This window comes from Stylophora pistillata, chromosome 8 (genome assembly GCF_964205215.1).
Source record: "Stylophora pistillata chromosome 8, jaStyPist1.2, whole genome shotgun sequence".
Taxonomy (NCBI): Eukaryota; Metazoa; Cnidaria; class Anthozoa; order Scleractinia; family Pocilloporidae; genus Stylophora; species Stylophora pistillata.
Window position 1 is genome coordinate 4,725,521 of NC_142526.1, and position 14,874 is coordinate 4,740,394.

Sequence of the window (14,874 nt, forward strand, 5' to 3'; positions counted from 1 at the left end):
CACCGTAAGTTTGTCAGTATCTGTAGCTATAAAAGACCCGATCCTGCTCCACTTTCCTTCAAACTTACAGTGCACAGGAGCCCTGTGATCAAGAAGGCAGGCCTCCCAAGGCGAGGTGGCGCATTGCACTCTGGGCCACTGAGTCCTGCGTTCGCTCCAGGTCGAGCGAGTCGGGTGCAGAATTTTTGTTTGTGACCGGGTTGACTTGCGCATTCGCTGGTTAACCCCATCATAGGAGGCATAAAATAGAGAGGTCGGTTATTTGCATTTTAATTTCGTGCCCCTTTATCGCCTCACAGTATCATCCCTAAATCAAGCATCAAGTTCACGAGAATAAAGGAAATAACCACTAACCAAAAAAGCTCTTGATTGTTGAACAAACACTCCTCGTTGGAACCATGGGAAATGCACGGAGAACAGCAGGGAGAATATAAAAGTTTAAAACTCTGCCTTATGGCTTTAGGAACCTTTGTTGGCTTTTATCTTTGGCGAAAAAGCAAAACTGTCAATACATGTACATGACTTCCGGAAGTTTTTTTCACGTGTAAGCACGAGGGAGAGCTACTGAGAGCGAAAGCTAAAAAAAAAAAAAATTACTTTTGCATCAGTGTTTAGTTTACCTTTCACAGAAAGCGCGAAAGATAATGAAAGGCAATTCTCTTTCATTTTAGCGGTGCTAAAAAACACATCACTAGTAGGCTCGATAAAAATTGAACAATGTGGTAAATAAGATGATGTAGACTTTTGTTTCCGGCATTACATCCTATTCATCTACAAGCTTTATTTACTTGAGGATCGTTGCCATTAACAAGGAAAAACAGCTATCTCGCGCTTGTTTACCTTTCATTGAAAATCGAAGAAAAATGACTGGACGCGAGCGTATGGAAAGAGAAATAACGAGCCTTCTCTTTAAGATGGTTACCGATAAAAAACATCACTCACTCTCTCAGAAAAAAATCATTTATGCAGAGATGTTGAGGCCATTTGTTTCCTAAAAAACGCAGCCTAAGTTAGAATTTGTTTAAATGATCAGTCCCATATCTTTTTGACTGCCCGGTTCCGGTTTAGTTCGCTTGAGTTACCAGTGAAGACAACAAATTCGTTTTCAGGTCTGTCAAGAAGAAGACCTAAGTACAAATTTCCGCGAACAAAAGAGATCTTTTTGTGCGCGAGAAATAAGTCTTTAACATTCTTGCTTGAGTTTCATCTATACGAGAGTAACATTACGACTGATTCCCATGACTCGTTTATTTATTCATTCATCGATTTACATGTATGTTTATTAACATTTTAACTCCCAGGACCCGCTTGCCAATTCTCCTCTCTAGCTGCGACACATTTTCTTCCAAATCAGTTGCAAGAATTTCGTATTAGATCAAGATAACACCTACCATCTGATGAGTTTGAGTATTCTCATTACCTGTTTGTTGGATGATATATGGCTATTGAAGGGAGAAGTTACATGTTAATCACTTCTGAGAGATAAAGCGCTAACAATATTTTCGCTATTAATTTGTCACAATTAAGATTTTTATAAACTATAATATTTCGAAACTCAAGATTTTTATCAGCAAAACTCGAAAGAAGCTAACTAAGGTCTATACAAGATTTCAATACTGAAGCAAATTTAGATAGAATTCACTTTCATGGTTTGAGTTTTTTGTTTTCAACAATTTCATATCATGAACCGCTTGACGTCTTGGTCTGACAACTACTGACAAAACAACCGAGGCGACAAAGAGGCGGACAAGATGGCTATCACTAAGTCAAATTAGTCAACCAGCAATATTTTCTTTCCGATATAATGACCAAGCACCATCTTTGAACGGCCGAGAAAAATTGAACCAAATACCCGAAAACTGTTTGAGGAGGATAAACCTCTCGTTTTAAAAAACGCTCATCAAGCCGATCTTTATGAAAAAGTTATGCTCAGATTTGATATGTGATTGGATGCTTGTATTTATCTATTTACGTTATATACGCTTACTTAAAGCGTCCCTTTTTTAGTTCATTTTATGAGATATTTCATGTCGTTTTCCCTAAAAAGGAGACAATTAGGTAGTTTCTTTCGCTTAAAATTTCAAACGTTTCAATTCCACGGCCACATTTGTGAAAGATGGTTGACGTTCCAGGGTTTGAGAAGCATGTTATATCATTATAAACCTACTACTGAAACATCATAAGTCAAAGAGGCTGCTACATGTCTTTTAACTGAGAGATACTAGCGAAAATTTCTATGATATGGATTACCTATTGTGATAGTGCTCTTGTAATGGCGACTTGGTACCTGTAATAAATGAGATGACACAATCACAGAGCCTCTTTAAGATGGTGTATGTATTCAGAACTTCTTTTTTTTCTTTGGAGGGCCTACGAGCGCGTACGCAGGTCTGCCCGACTAACAAAAATTGCACACCGTGCACCCAAGTTCTGGGGAACACGCAGGCCTCCACCTCCGTTCGGTGCAATGGTGGCCGAAACCTGGGAGCACTGCCTTCTTGATCACAGTAGCTCCAGTGCCCTGTAAGTATGAAAACACTGCACTTTACGCCACCCTTTTATACACTGGCAATCGCAGCAATTGTATGGGATTTCGTTTGACACCGTATGCTTCCAAGGAGAGGTCTCTATTTGACGCAAAACGCCCAATGAACTGAGCTGTTGGGCATTTAAAAAGCGTACGCATGTGTATAAGTTACTCTTACCGCCTCAGGGAGCCAATTGGTCACGGGATTGCTTGGTAAAATAAACGCATCTGTGTGTGAAGGGCTGTTCGTAATTAGAGACGTTCAAAAGGAGTCGCTTTAGTTCAGTGAAATCTTGGAATGAGAGGTATCGCTCACACTGTACCTCCAGTTTATGATTTCTAGGTAAATTTAGAACATTGTGTTCATTTACCAATACAACTATATATGAATTTCAAATGTGCTTGAATCAAGTTGGGTGAAAATCGATATCAAGGCCTAAATCGAAACTGAAACATACTAAACGACTGTCAATGGAGAAAAATGTTTTATTGTACATATCTCTTGCCAAAACCATCATAAGTTCTTCTGTAACTTCAACAGAAAGATTAGGCATACAAGACAAGATATTTTACCAAATTTGGTTTTTGGTATCGGCATTTCGTTATTGTATACTTGTTTGCATGTTGCTTAACATTACTTCTTGGATTTTATTACATTGGTATATGATTTTGTTTTCAGTCTTCAAGGTCTAAATGCTTCATTGCGGGTAGCTGTATTTTGGAGAGAGAATTCCTGTCAATTTTTTTCATGGCGACTAATTATGCGGTTTTTTTTTCCAAGCAGATGGCGAAAAGATACACAAAAGGAAAATGGTTTAACATTTGTTAACTTGGGCACTAAATAGACACTAAATATTTTCGTACATACCCGTCTTTAAAAGTCATTTTATTTCATAGGAATTTTTTAGTTGATATCCTCTTGCTGTTGGAAAAAGTCATGAAAACTTTGAATAAACGTTTTGAAAATCTTAATTATTTTACTTTAATAACATCACTTTCCTACTGATTATATCTTCATCATATCGTCAGTTAAGAGCTAAAAAGAAATCATTTGATTCCAGCCCACTCAATGAATTTGATTCGTAGCTTTAATTTTATAACTCCAAACTTGATTTTTGCGGCAACAGAAGAAGTTCTGAAGCTACAATTTGTTGCTTTTGATTGGGAGAACTTGAAGATATTTCACGCATTTGAACTATGGACAAAAGTGATACTGCTTGGTCCAGAAAAGTATGGTGATTGTATGGGGCAAGCACAAGCGTTATTAAAAACCGTGTTCTCAACAATAAATTCCTGACCAACTTTTAAAAATAAACCTCTCTGCATGTGCATATTTGAGCTCGAAAGCGTTTCAGGTTAACATGCCCTAATTTATTGCTCTATGAACGCAATCACGCTAGCTCTCTGCCCGTACAGACTGGAAAGATACAATTGGGTAATACGTGTTTTATTCAACAAGGAGAGAGAACAATGTATGTGAATTTCTCAGATGTCCTGCTGAGAATAATCCTATTGTTGTCAGAGCTGTTCAATATTGATTTCGAAATCTATCTGCGCACAACATGATTTATCCATCATCTAGTGGTAAAAAGGGAATATTATTTTATACGATAAGTTCTAGTTACACAGTTTTTTTAGGAAAAATTTTATCATCGGCTGCAGGAATGAGGGGAAAAAATTAATAGAAGATGCTTTGTCAGGACCGTTCCACGCTTTGATTTCCACTCTATCAATATGTAATTACAAAGTGCTTTAATCTGAAGACCCCTTCTTTGTCTTTGTGTCGTTTTGCATCTCTTTAGTGTGAAAAAAAACTGTTTCTTTTTTTAAAGATACGTGTTTTCCTTTCGGCCATACTAGTTAACCATATTAAAAGAGGAGAGATGAAATAGAGACAGCTTTCTCTCGCGTTTAAACACAAAGTTTGCAAAGCCTTGAAAAGATGAATACAGGATATTCCACGGTGGCGAGGAGATATAAATTATATGTTCGAGTGGCAAGAACAATATCTCACGCCGGAGTGAGCGCAGATATCACCCAGCGGCAAACGATTGAAATATCCAGTTGAACACGAGAAGAAAAAATTCCATTTCTACAAGCAGCCATGTATTATTTTGTGTATCATATGGACATCAGAGTCCTTTATCGACAAGAAAAATCTGTTTCTGAAACGCTTTGTCATTCGTTCATCAAACTGACAGTGGTGCGAAAGGCAAGTGACATGTCGGCAGCTGATTCGCGACATTAAACACAGGTAAAAATCAGCGTGATTTTAAAAGTGATTGAAAATCGATATCACTTTCTTGATGAAACTGAAACATACTACAAAACTCTCATGTGCTCCCAGACTTTTATTGACTGGCACGGACAAGAAACTAAATTTTTCTTAACACATGTATAAAGCAGACAAAACAGGTTACCTTAATAACCGTATCACAAAGCCTTATGATGCAGTTAAATTTTAAGGTGGCTCTGAATCCCCTTCGGATTTCAAATCACTAGGTAGAAATACGAGCCCTGATTGGCTAAAAATTATTTCAGTCACAATAAAAATAGAAAAGAATAAAGGCAGATAGTTTCTAAAGAAACTGTTTGGGGCTGCGTCGGTGGGGCTAACGAAATAATTTGAATATATCACCAAAGGTGAAATGGTAAATTGGCCACCGTTACGATTATAAAAGCTGACGTTTCGAGCGTTAGCCCTTCGTCAGCTTTTATAATCGTAACGGTGGCCAATTTACCATTTCAACTTTGTTGATATATTCAAATTATTGCAATAAAAATAGGGCCACCACGTACATTTTGTCGCTCTTATCACCCAAATATCAAACCCTTCGGCGTTTCTAGGGGTAACAATAGCTACTGACATGAAAGTTTACTTATGGGAAGTAATACTATTTCACCAAAGAATTGGCATTTTCTTCATGACCATCATTTCACTATCAATTGTTTTAAACTAGTGCAGATATAAAATCGACCGGAAACAGTGGAGAGCCGTCTTGTGTATTTAAAACTTTACAAAACAGATACAAAACAGAGGGGAAATTGTGAAAGACCGGATTTTTTCCTTCCATCGATCAACGTCATTTTGCCACAATATATTTTACAATGTGTGATCCAAGAGAGAGGTTCATTATTCAAGCTTGACCTAGCGGGAATCCAAAGTCATCTTTCTAATCTAAACTGTAGCAATGAACATTTTAAGATACATGCAGATTTATGAAAGATGAGGCATTTTGAGGTGCAGAAGTACTTTTTGACACGAGATGAATGTCTGGTGTTTCTCGGTTTTCCCCCTTTCTTGTTGACTCTGGATCAAAGAGATGGGTAGAACAAAGGATATGAATACTTCAGTACGTGAAATCTTTTCAAGATGCGGTGGTGATGTCACGTTTGATTGAATCCAGATCTGAAAAAGTGTATAATAAGCTTTTAAGAGATTGTGTTCTCTGATTTATTTGTGTTTCCGATGCTTTAATTGTCCCAAACACTCTTCCCGAACTTTCTGAAGTAATTAATGTTTCAAAGGACACTCGCTAACAACGGCTTAACCGGCTTGCAAAACAAATCAAAGAAAGCCGCAGGATATGTGTTATTCGTTACGACCAAGCTTTTTAACTATTTATGCAGTTATCCATCTAGATCATACATACATTCACAAAGACAATACCATGATACCAACGACACATGAACTGTGTTAACATTAAACGAGAGATGGCGCTGAAAACTGAAATATAAGTGAAAAAAAAATGTTGAAAAGATTGTTTTATGTCTTGCCGAATGAAAACGCGACTCATCGAGTCTTGAAACTAAGCGACGAAACTTGCTACTGAGGGAAGCTTTTTTGTTTTCATTCTTCTTTTATTCCTAAATAAAATAAATTATTCATGTAGAAAAACAGAGTATGAAAGATTAAACCAAAGTTACTCAGGGCCATTTTTAACTTTTGAACTTTGACTTTATTTGTTTTTGCACTCTCTTTTTGATAGAAACCGTACTATAGCACAAGCAAAACTTGCAAACTTGTGTTTAAAATTGTGATCAATCTCAAGGTTAATTAACTTCCTAAATTTACACTCACCCGGTTAAAAATATCTCTCGGCAGGACCTCTTCCGTATGATTTTTTACATTCTGTAGACTCCCTTCAACTGTTTACAAAATGCGCGCCGCTTCGCAGCACTAAACCGCGAGTAAAAGCCTTTGATTGGCTAACATGATCGCCTCAGTGCGAATTTCCCGCCGTCCTCCAAATCACAGCAACGGTATAAAAGGCGGGAAACTTGCTCGTGCCTTCATACTAACAATGCACTGGAGGACTGTGATCAAGAAGGCAGTCTTCCCAGGGTGGGCCTTCTTTCTGCACTTTGAAAGGGCCCTGCTCTGCGTGGAACCCCTACGAGGGTACACGGTGCACAATTTTTGTTAGTGGGTGAACCTGCGTACGCGCTCGTTTGCCCCTCAATTCAAAACTAAAGCCTAAACTCTCTCTCATTATCTATTTTTCTTTATTTCCTGCACTCCTTCCTTCTTTGTTCTCCTCTTTCGTTTTCAATGTTATCTTTGTATAACGCCTCACCAAGGCGCCTTTGAAGCCTTAATGCTAATTTCGAACCTCACAATTTACATTTGAGCTTCATCAAATATGTCTTGCAATAGATTTTCACACTGCTTGCATCTGTCTCCATGATCGTACTCATATCTATTTTCGACGGGGTTATGATTATAAATCACTATATTTCTCACTTTCATCGGTATTCAGCATACATAAAAGTCAATCCCTTTTTTTCGACTTTCTTTCGGAACTTTCTGAAACCTGAAATCAATTATTCAAACATACAAAAGCTGTAAAAAGCATTCTCTCAGACACCTTTACACTTTTCCATTCAAACAAAACAACTCCTTTAAATTAAGGTCTATCACAGTTCTTTCCAAGCTCATTTTAACCCCCATGCGATGAAATATATTCCTTTGTAGTTCACTATACAAACGATACAATTTTGATTTGTAGTAAATAACGAAAGGCCACAAATTTTCCCTAAGATACAATTTCGCAAACGTTTGACTTGAGAATAAGTTATTGCATTTGTAGGTGTCCTCATTGGAAAAGACTTTCCTCACCACGGAGTGCGAGAAAATGAAACTTTTCACAGATTCGTACAAATAACTGAAACCGCACTCTGGTGTCTAACTCATACGCGAATGTAAAGCTCCAAATGAATTTCAAAGAGTCTAGACATTCGCTGTCCCAGAACAGGGAATTGAATTTCACCGTAGTAGGAAGATTTTTCTTTGACATCGCAGAGCCGCAAACTCTTGGAAAACTTCAAATATTCGATAAAAGACACATCTACCAAACTTCAGAGTGGATACTACAATCTTTAAATCCACTTATGACGAAATCCTAGCATGATATCTCTACAAATTATTCAAGAAATCTTAAATTTTATAGCCATACATTTATGCAAATAAGAATCACTCTTGAAAGAGCTTTTTTTTTTCCATTCCATTCCTCACAGATCCAGTCAAACTGAAATATAACTGCACTTAGAGATATTTTGATTCTCTGGGAATAAAATTTATCTAAATTTATTTTTAATCTTAAACAGAGTTTTTTTTTTAAGAGAGCGAGTGTTTTGAAGTGTACATCATTTTCACACATTGGGGTGTTTCCATGAATAAACTCTTACAAATATCTCAATTTTTTATCAATGTTACGCTAATATTTGATTAAGCTACCCAAAGAATATTTCTGTCTCTCCACAAAAACAAATAATCATACCAATTTTTTATGTTAGGACTATGATGAGAAAGCTACTTATTATTCAGGACAAAGAAAATTAATTATTAATGATCGACAAGGCTGATTTCAGCTGTTTCTAACAAATTTCCCTTCCATCTCAACAAAATCGAACATTCTAGACAATTTTATCGACACCTCTTTTGAAAGACATTTTTCGATGACACAGCCATTGCTTTTAAAGGCTTGCAAAGCTAAGTTACGTACGTTAGTAGTTGGCCTATCTCACTTTTCATTCTCTACAGCAGAAAGTTACCAATACCCCACGTACTAAGACTTGAATTTGTCTACCTACAAATATTTTTCTGTCCTCCAAAACTCGAACTGCGTTCCGCATGGCTGAGGAATGAATTTCGCCCTTGTACAGAAAAGGACACATGGGTTATTTAAGTTTAAAATTTTTTTTCTCATCTTCTTGGTTTTGACACACCCTATGTACACAAACAGAAGGAAAATTCAATTCTGAGCTAGCTTTTATGGTACAAATATTATATGTCTGCATTGAGAAAGGAATATAAGATTTGCAGTTAAAAATGATTTCGATTCCATACTAACAATTTTCAATACTAACAAGGATGGCTTTAAACAGGCTACAAAATGGGACGCGGAGCTAGGGGATTAGAACTGCAAAGGCAGAAAGGCGGAATGAGAAGTCCTATTTTACCCCATTAACGAGTTAAGTTTAGCGAAATGTCTCTATAAGCGTTCTGCGTCTTTAAAATGTTTGTTATGAGAGGTTAGTTCCGATGAAAAAGGTAAAGAGTTAAATTGGAATGAACAGTAAAATATTAACAATTGAGGTCGTCTTCTATGTCGTCCCTTTCTCGCCTCCAAGATCTCTGTGTTGTGGCTTCGACGATTCGCTTGTAATCATGTAAACTACACCTTGAACTAACAAAGCCATCTTTTCCCCCGCTGCGTGTGTTTGACATTTACTGCTGAGTTTTTCCTCTTTAAAGCATGATGGCTCGCGACTACAAGTCCCTTTACACGTTTTCCAAGCTGATTGGTTATATACTAACAGAGGAACAAAGCTTTCTGAATTTTTTATGAGTGTTTTCCATGACAAGTCAGTGCTTCCAATCGATTCAGGGGAGAAGACAAAATATATCTCGGCAGCTGGGCACATTGAAGTCTAAATTACGTTGAATTTTTATTTTTTTAAAGACAATTTACAACGTCAGTATGGTTTATTTATATTTGAACATAAATTGTATCCAATTCACTCTTACGACCCGCGTGAACAGAAAAAGACGATTTCCGCCGGCCGTATACCGACTGCTTGACTGTCTCTGCAATAATTTGACATAAAAGGAAGAGAATGAAGATTTTAGGAACGTTGTGCATATGAAAAGAATTTTGTTTGTAGACCACAACGGCGGCTTCAATTGGAAGGAGATCATGTTACTGCTAAAAGTGCAAACAAGTTATAATCTGGAGCAAAATACTTTTTTACTTTCAGAACGTTAAAATTTTTTGAAACAAGTTGTGCGAGCTGAGGATATTATTCGTTTTTTTTTTGTTTTTTTGTTTTCTTTTGTTTTTTCTGGGGGGGGGGTAACCCTGAGCATGCGCAGTCATGTAGCAAAACAGGTGCGACTGCTGCTGCATGCTGCCAACTGATAAAGACCCTGGCTGTGTGGGCGCCACAACTATAATCCAGCGTTAAAAGCTGTCTCAAATAAGGATCAAGGAAGTCGTCTTTTGCATCGGAAGTATTAAATCTGTCTTTTCAAAACAGGCTGTCCTGAGAAAATGCTAAGTACTTAAATTTTCTGCTATGCTAAGCAGCCAGCGAGGTTTGAAAGTGAATTTAATTTGTTCGTTTCAAGAACCGTTTACACTTTAAAAATAAACGAGATGATTTAACCGCCAGATATCAGTATTTAGCAAGCCTAAAACTTTACTCAAGAGACGAAATAAGATAATTTGAGTATTCCTCGTTATTGTCTGTCTTGTTCTCAAAGCATTATCCATCAATTTATCTGACAATATAAATATTTACATTAAAAAGAAAGCGTATTTTTTTTCAAAGATGACCTTGCTATAGCTTCTTTCTACAAGGTGTCACATTCGGATAATATTCTTATCGTGAATTTGTCTGGTTTTATTATTCAAGAAAGACAATTAATTGCGGTGTTTATTTCAACCTTGTTCCTAAGACTACATGGAGATGACTTCAAACTGACGAAATAAAACATAAAGGAAGGGGGCTTTTGAAGCGAATCAGAGGTTACAAAACGAAAATCGCCGGTAAAATATTCCATAAGATTTGACCTTTATTTCAACTTCAGTCAAAGCTAGCATAGGCTTCTGGAAAAAAAATAAATTTATGAAGATAAAGTCATATTCAATTTTTTTAAAGGAGTAATTCTTTGTTGAACGCTGTCAACCCACAATGGATAATTTCTCAGTGGTTCCAGATAATCGATGAAAGTGAAAAAATTATCTTTTCTCTCCTCTGTCATTTAAATTTGCTAATTTAGTAGCTATAAAACAGAAATGTATTTTTCCGACAGGAAGACATAACAGGTGCGTTTTAATTTATGATAAAAAAAGATTCTGCTCTTGTAGATCAGAAATTTCCGGCAATCGCAAGAAATGAGATCCATCATGGATTAAACGGATGATCTTATGCAACATGCAAGGACGATACCAAGCTCGACTTTGCCTGACAAGTTCGGTGAAAGTGCGAACAAACGTGGACAAAAGAATTAGGTGGTGAATGAATCGAAACTGTTCGAGAAGCCTCAGTTCCGAGTGATAATACAAAGTAAGATAATAACTGCGAGCAATTATGAACAAATTAAAAACGCTTGATCGTTGAAGATTTATTTTGCAGTCTTAATTGTAGTCGTTGGCAGTCCTGCTGTCTATGACCTCACTTTGTAATAAGCTATTTCCTACCAAATTTGGTAATTTACAACTTGATTTTGTTTCTTTGTCATTTGATATCGTCGCAACATTTTTGGAAGAGCTATCATTCTTTGAAACTCGAAGTCAAATTTTGGTCGACTTAAAGTAACTTCCATAGCTTTGATAAATGATATAAGTACATCTAAATATTGGACAGCTTTCAAGGTCCCTCCGAATCCATTAGTCAAACAAATATTGCATATGAAGGAAGTCATGTGTCAACGTTTTCATTAAAATAACGACATTTCAAAAGTAAATCGTGTCAATATTTGAAACGGACTCAAGTTTAATATATCCGAGTTTTTGCATATTATGAACTGGACAAACTGCAGTGACAAATGGCTGAAGAGTGATTACTCGCGAATTCCTTTTCGGTTTGAACCTTTTTGTCAGAAATTTAAAAACCGGATTTAAGAATGAAACATAAGTTGTTGTTGAAGTTCGAGTTATTATGACTGTTCGCCATAAAATATAGATTATAATGACAAACCACAAAATTCAAGATAGATGACTCAAAAGTGATCTAACGTATTTTCCTTGGTTTGGTAGTATTTGATTTGCAGTGAGTTTTACAACCAAAGTTCTGAACGGTTCTGTCTCTCTGATCACGTGATATTCCACTACCTCTACACTTGCGCAAATCCTGCGATCTGTAGCCTTGCGCAGTTCGAGCTCGTTCTGGAATTGGACGAGAGAACATTGACGGTTTAGAGAGCAAATAAACATCCCACATTAGACTCTCTGCGACTCGGCTATAAAAGCAGGAACGTTGAAGAGTTTCACCATACTTACAATGCACTGGAGCAACTGTGATCAGGAAGGCAGTTCTCCCAAAGCGAGGCCAACTCACCACGCACAAACTGGCTGAGCTTTGCGTGTTTCCCACGCGAGTGGGTGGCGCAGTGTTAAATTTTTGTTAGTCGGGCAGACTTGCGTTCGCGCTCGTTCGCCCTGTGATGATCGCGAGGAAACGAATTTAAGATGAAACTCAACTGTCGATGTTCTCTCTTCAGGTGTTCAGATGTTAATGGCATCGTATAATTTATGTCAAAAAGACTTCTTTAATACCAGGGGGCGAATTTCGACCGAACTATATTCTTATTTTAATACATCATAAATCACACGTCCATCATATTTTAGCTAATCTGAAGTTCATCTCAACAAAAACTTTCCTTTCCTCCACATGGCATCGAGTAACTAAGTCCCCCGCAAGCAAAACGCTCTGGTTTCAATGAAGAAGATGGTAGACCGAAAAAGTCAATCGAACAGTTTCTTCCCGAATTAAGAGCCTGATAAATCCCCTTCGCTAATATTCCCACTCTAATCTCCTCTATCTTCGCTTATTGAAGTTCCTCAATTATATTTTAAAACCTTAGCTGCTGATAACACCCTCGCGGCTTAAATGAGCGAGAGGAAAATGAGAAATGTCTTGTGTTAATCAAAGGTTTTTTTGAATCTTTAATATCTTCCATTACGAACAGCGGAGTTTTAATATGTCGCACAAACTTATTCTTATTAAACAAATTGACTAGCAGTGTCTGCGTTCGCTGCCTTAGCTTTCTGGCAAGGCCAAATTATCGCAAGAGAGTTTTTAGCGGCAAACAATTTGATCGATATACAGGAGCTAAAAATTATTAATTTAACACTGTGGTTTTCCTCCTAGATCGTGCGAAGGGTTGGTGTTGTTCACACAGCTAAATAAGAAAAAATTTTGTTTCAAAACATTGTTTCAGCAAAATAAATAATTTTTCTTTGGGATTTAATATGCACTTGCATGATACTTATTGGTCAGAAATCCAAATTTTTATTGATTGTTTTTATGCTAGAGTGAATTATATGCTCGACTTTCCTGTTCGTAATTCAGTAGATGTATAAAACACACTGAATTCTGGAAACTCGCAAATCAGGTGCAACTGCCGGCTGTACCGCAACATAAAGACGACACACCGGTCTCAACATCTAATATGACGCTAAAAAATCGAATAATCTTAATTCAGATATTTCAAAACCTTTGGTATAAGGTTTTGGTGCAGTTGAAACAGAACTTTACTAAGATAACAGGCAGCTGCTTCCTCAGCGGACACCGCCAATACTTTATCTTAAATGCTTAAATGAGTCTTTTGTCTCAGGCAAGTTGATAGAAACAAAAAATACCGGTGAATATTATTCATTCTGACACCTTCGCTTTTTAAAAGCAAATCACAAAACATTTTTGCAAAAGAAAATGTGGCAGGACATAAATGTATTCAATGTTTTTAACCACATCATTTGAACTGTAATGTCACCTTACTTCGTAATTGTTCTCTCAAATGCATTAAGGTTTGGGCTTCAAACTACAATAGCTCCTAAACTTGGATATCAATAACCTGGATTACGATGTATTGGGTCGATTTATGGCCAATCTGAAAATAAAAAAGGAGAATGATAATTAAGTCGTCTTGGATAAATATTATTGCACTTGGATCGCTGCGGTGGCGATAAAAAGGAGAGTTTCTTCAAAATGACATATCAAATTTTTCCTGTGTACACAAACGTTAAAACCTTGCACCTGTTATTTCGTATGCAAGCTTTTTAAGAATACAATTTCAGGCTAAATTGAACGAAACGTTGTGGACTGAAAGGTTTAAAAAGAGAGTTGTGAGAGCATTTCATGGGACGTGGAGCATCCGACTTTTTAGCGTTAGAAGACGTTTACGTTAGTGACGAAGTCTCAAACAAACAAATCGCAATTCCATCTAAGCTAGAAATTAAAGCTTGAAATTAAAGCTTGGATCCATTCGACGTTGTGGTTTTCGGTTTTAAATCGTTACAGAGCAGAAAATAAAAAAATAAAAAACAAGTTAGAGCTCGATTTACCCGGAAAATTTGATTTACAAGGAAATTCTGGGTCCAATGGAAATTCTGGAAGCTCGCCGATCATTTGCTAAATCGCCAAGCATATACCATTGGTAAAAACTAGCCCGAAAAAGAAAAAAAAAGAAAAATCGTAAGCCGCAGCAAACCGCAAAAGAATTGAATCCAAAATAACTAATATTTTTTCACGAGAAAGCTTATAAACTCTGTTATCTTGAGAAAGGAAGAAAACAAAAATAAAGAAAAAAACACCTGTATTGACTTTGCAGATGTGACCCACTTTGGAAAGCATTCAATTAAAATTTACCGTTCTTGGCTCCGAGACTGACCTGACCACTTTTGTAGGATTTATCATCTTTTAAAGAAAATGAAAAATTTTTAATTTTGTATTTATATTAACTTCAAACTGTCGTACGCCTTGTGATAATTCTTGATCTTTTTGTAAACGCTCCGATCAAGTCCCCGTGGAGGGGTAGGGGTGAGGAAATTTGGGGGTGTAGGATTCACCCATTGAAGGGACGTGAGGGCATATAAATAGCTCATTGAACATCACGATAAACTCTTGCATACGGGTTTACCAGTATTATGGGTGTATAACGGGATACTTCGGGGTAGAACACGGGGCATTGAAGCATAGTTAGTATGGAGGACTCTCTACTAACTATGATTGAAGTGATAATGGTAACGAAGTAATGAAAGAGAGAGAGAGAGAGAGAGAGAGAGAGAGAGAGAGAGAGAGAGAGAAAGAGAGAGAGAGAGAGAAACAAGTGAACAGCAATC

At 37.0% G+C, this 14,874-nt stretch overlaps 2 long non-coding RNA genes and 4 other non-coding genes across 6 annotated transcripts; 3 read left to right on the forward strand and 3 right to left on the reverse strand.

The window, feature by feature from the left end:
* The first annotated feature begins 60 nt into the window (after positions 1 to 60).
* LOC148724553 (U1 spliceosomal RNA) lies at positions 61 to 216 on the forward strand. The gene has a single exon (XR_015991297.1). It is a non-coding gene; the product is annotated as a U1 spliceosomal RNA (small nuclear RNA).
* Positions 217 to 2,364: 2,148 nt separating this feature from the next.
* Positions 2,365 to 2,531, reverse strand: LOC148724554 (U1 spliceosomal RNA). The gene has a single exon (XR_015991293.1). It is a non-coding gene; the product is annotated as a U1 spliceosomal RNA (small nuclear RNA).
* Positions 2,532 to 5,509: 2,978 nt separating this feature from the next.
* LOC148724555 (uncharacterized) lies at positions 5,510 to 9,877 on the reverse strand. Its single transcript, XR_015991207.1, has 2 exons — positions 6,609 to 9,877; positions 5,510 to 5,936 (listed from the first exon to the last, which is right to left on the reverse strand). It is a non-coding gene; the product is annotated as an uncharacterized LOC148724555 (long non-coding RNA).
* LOC148724556 (U1 spliceosomal RNA) lies at positions 6,823 to 6,986 on the forward strand. Its single transcript, XR_015991312.1, has one exon. It is a non-coding gene; the product is annotated as a U1 spliceosomal RNA (small nuclear RNA).
* A 244-nt stretch (positions 9,878 to 10,121) lies between the features above and the next one.
* On the reverse strand, positions 10,122 to 12,240 carry LOC148724557 (uncharacterized). The gene is made up of 2 exons (XR_015991208.1): positions 12,034 to 12,240; positions 10,122 to 11,919 (listed from the first exon to the last, which is right to left on the reverse strand). It is a non-coding gene; the product is annotated as an uncharacterized LOC148724557 (long non-coding RNA).
* On the forward strand, positions 12,026 to 12,195 carry LOC148724558 (U1 spliceosomal RNA). The gene has a single exon (XR_015991298.1). It is a non-coding gene; the product is annotated as a U1 spliceosomal RNA (small nuclear RNA).
* Positions 12,241 to 14,874: the final 2,634 nt, after the last annotated feature.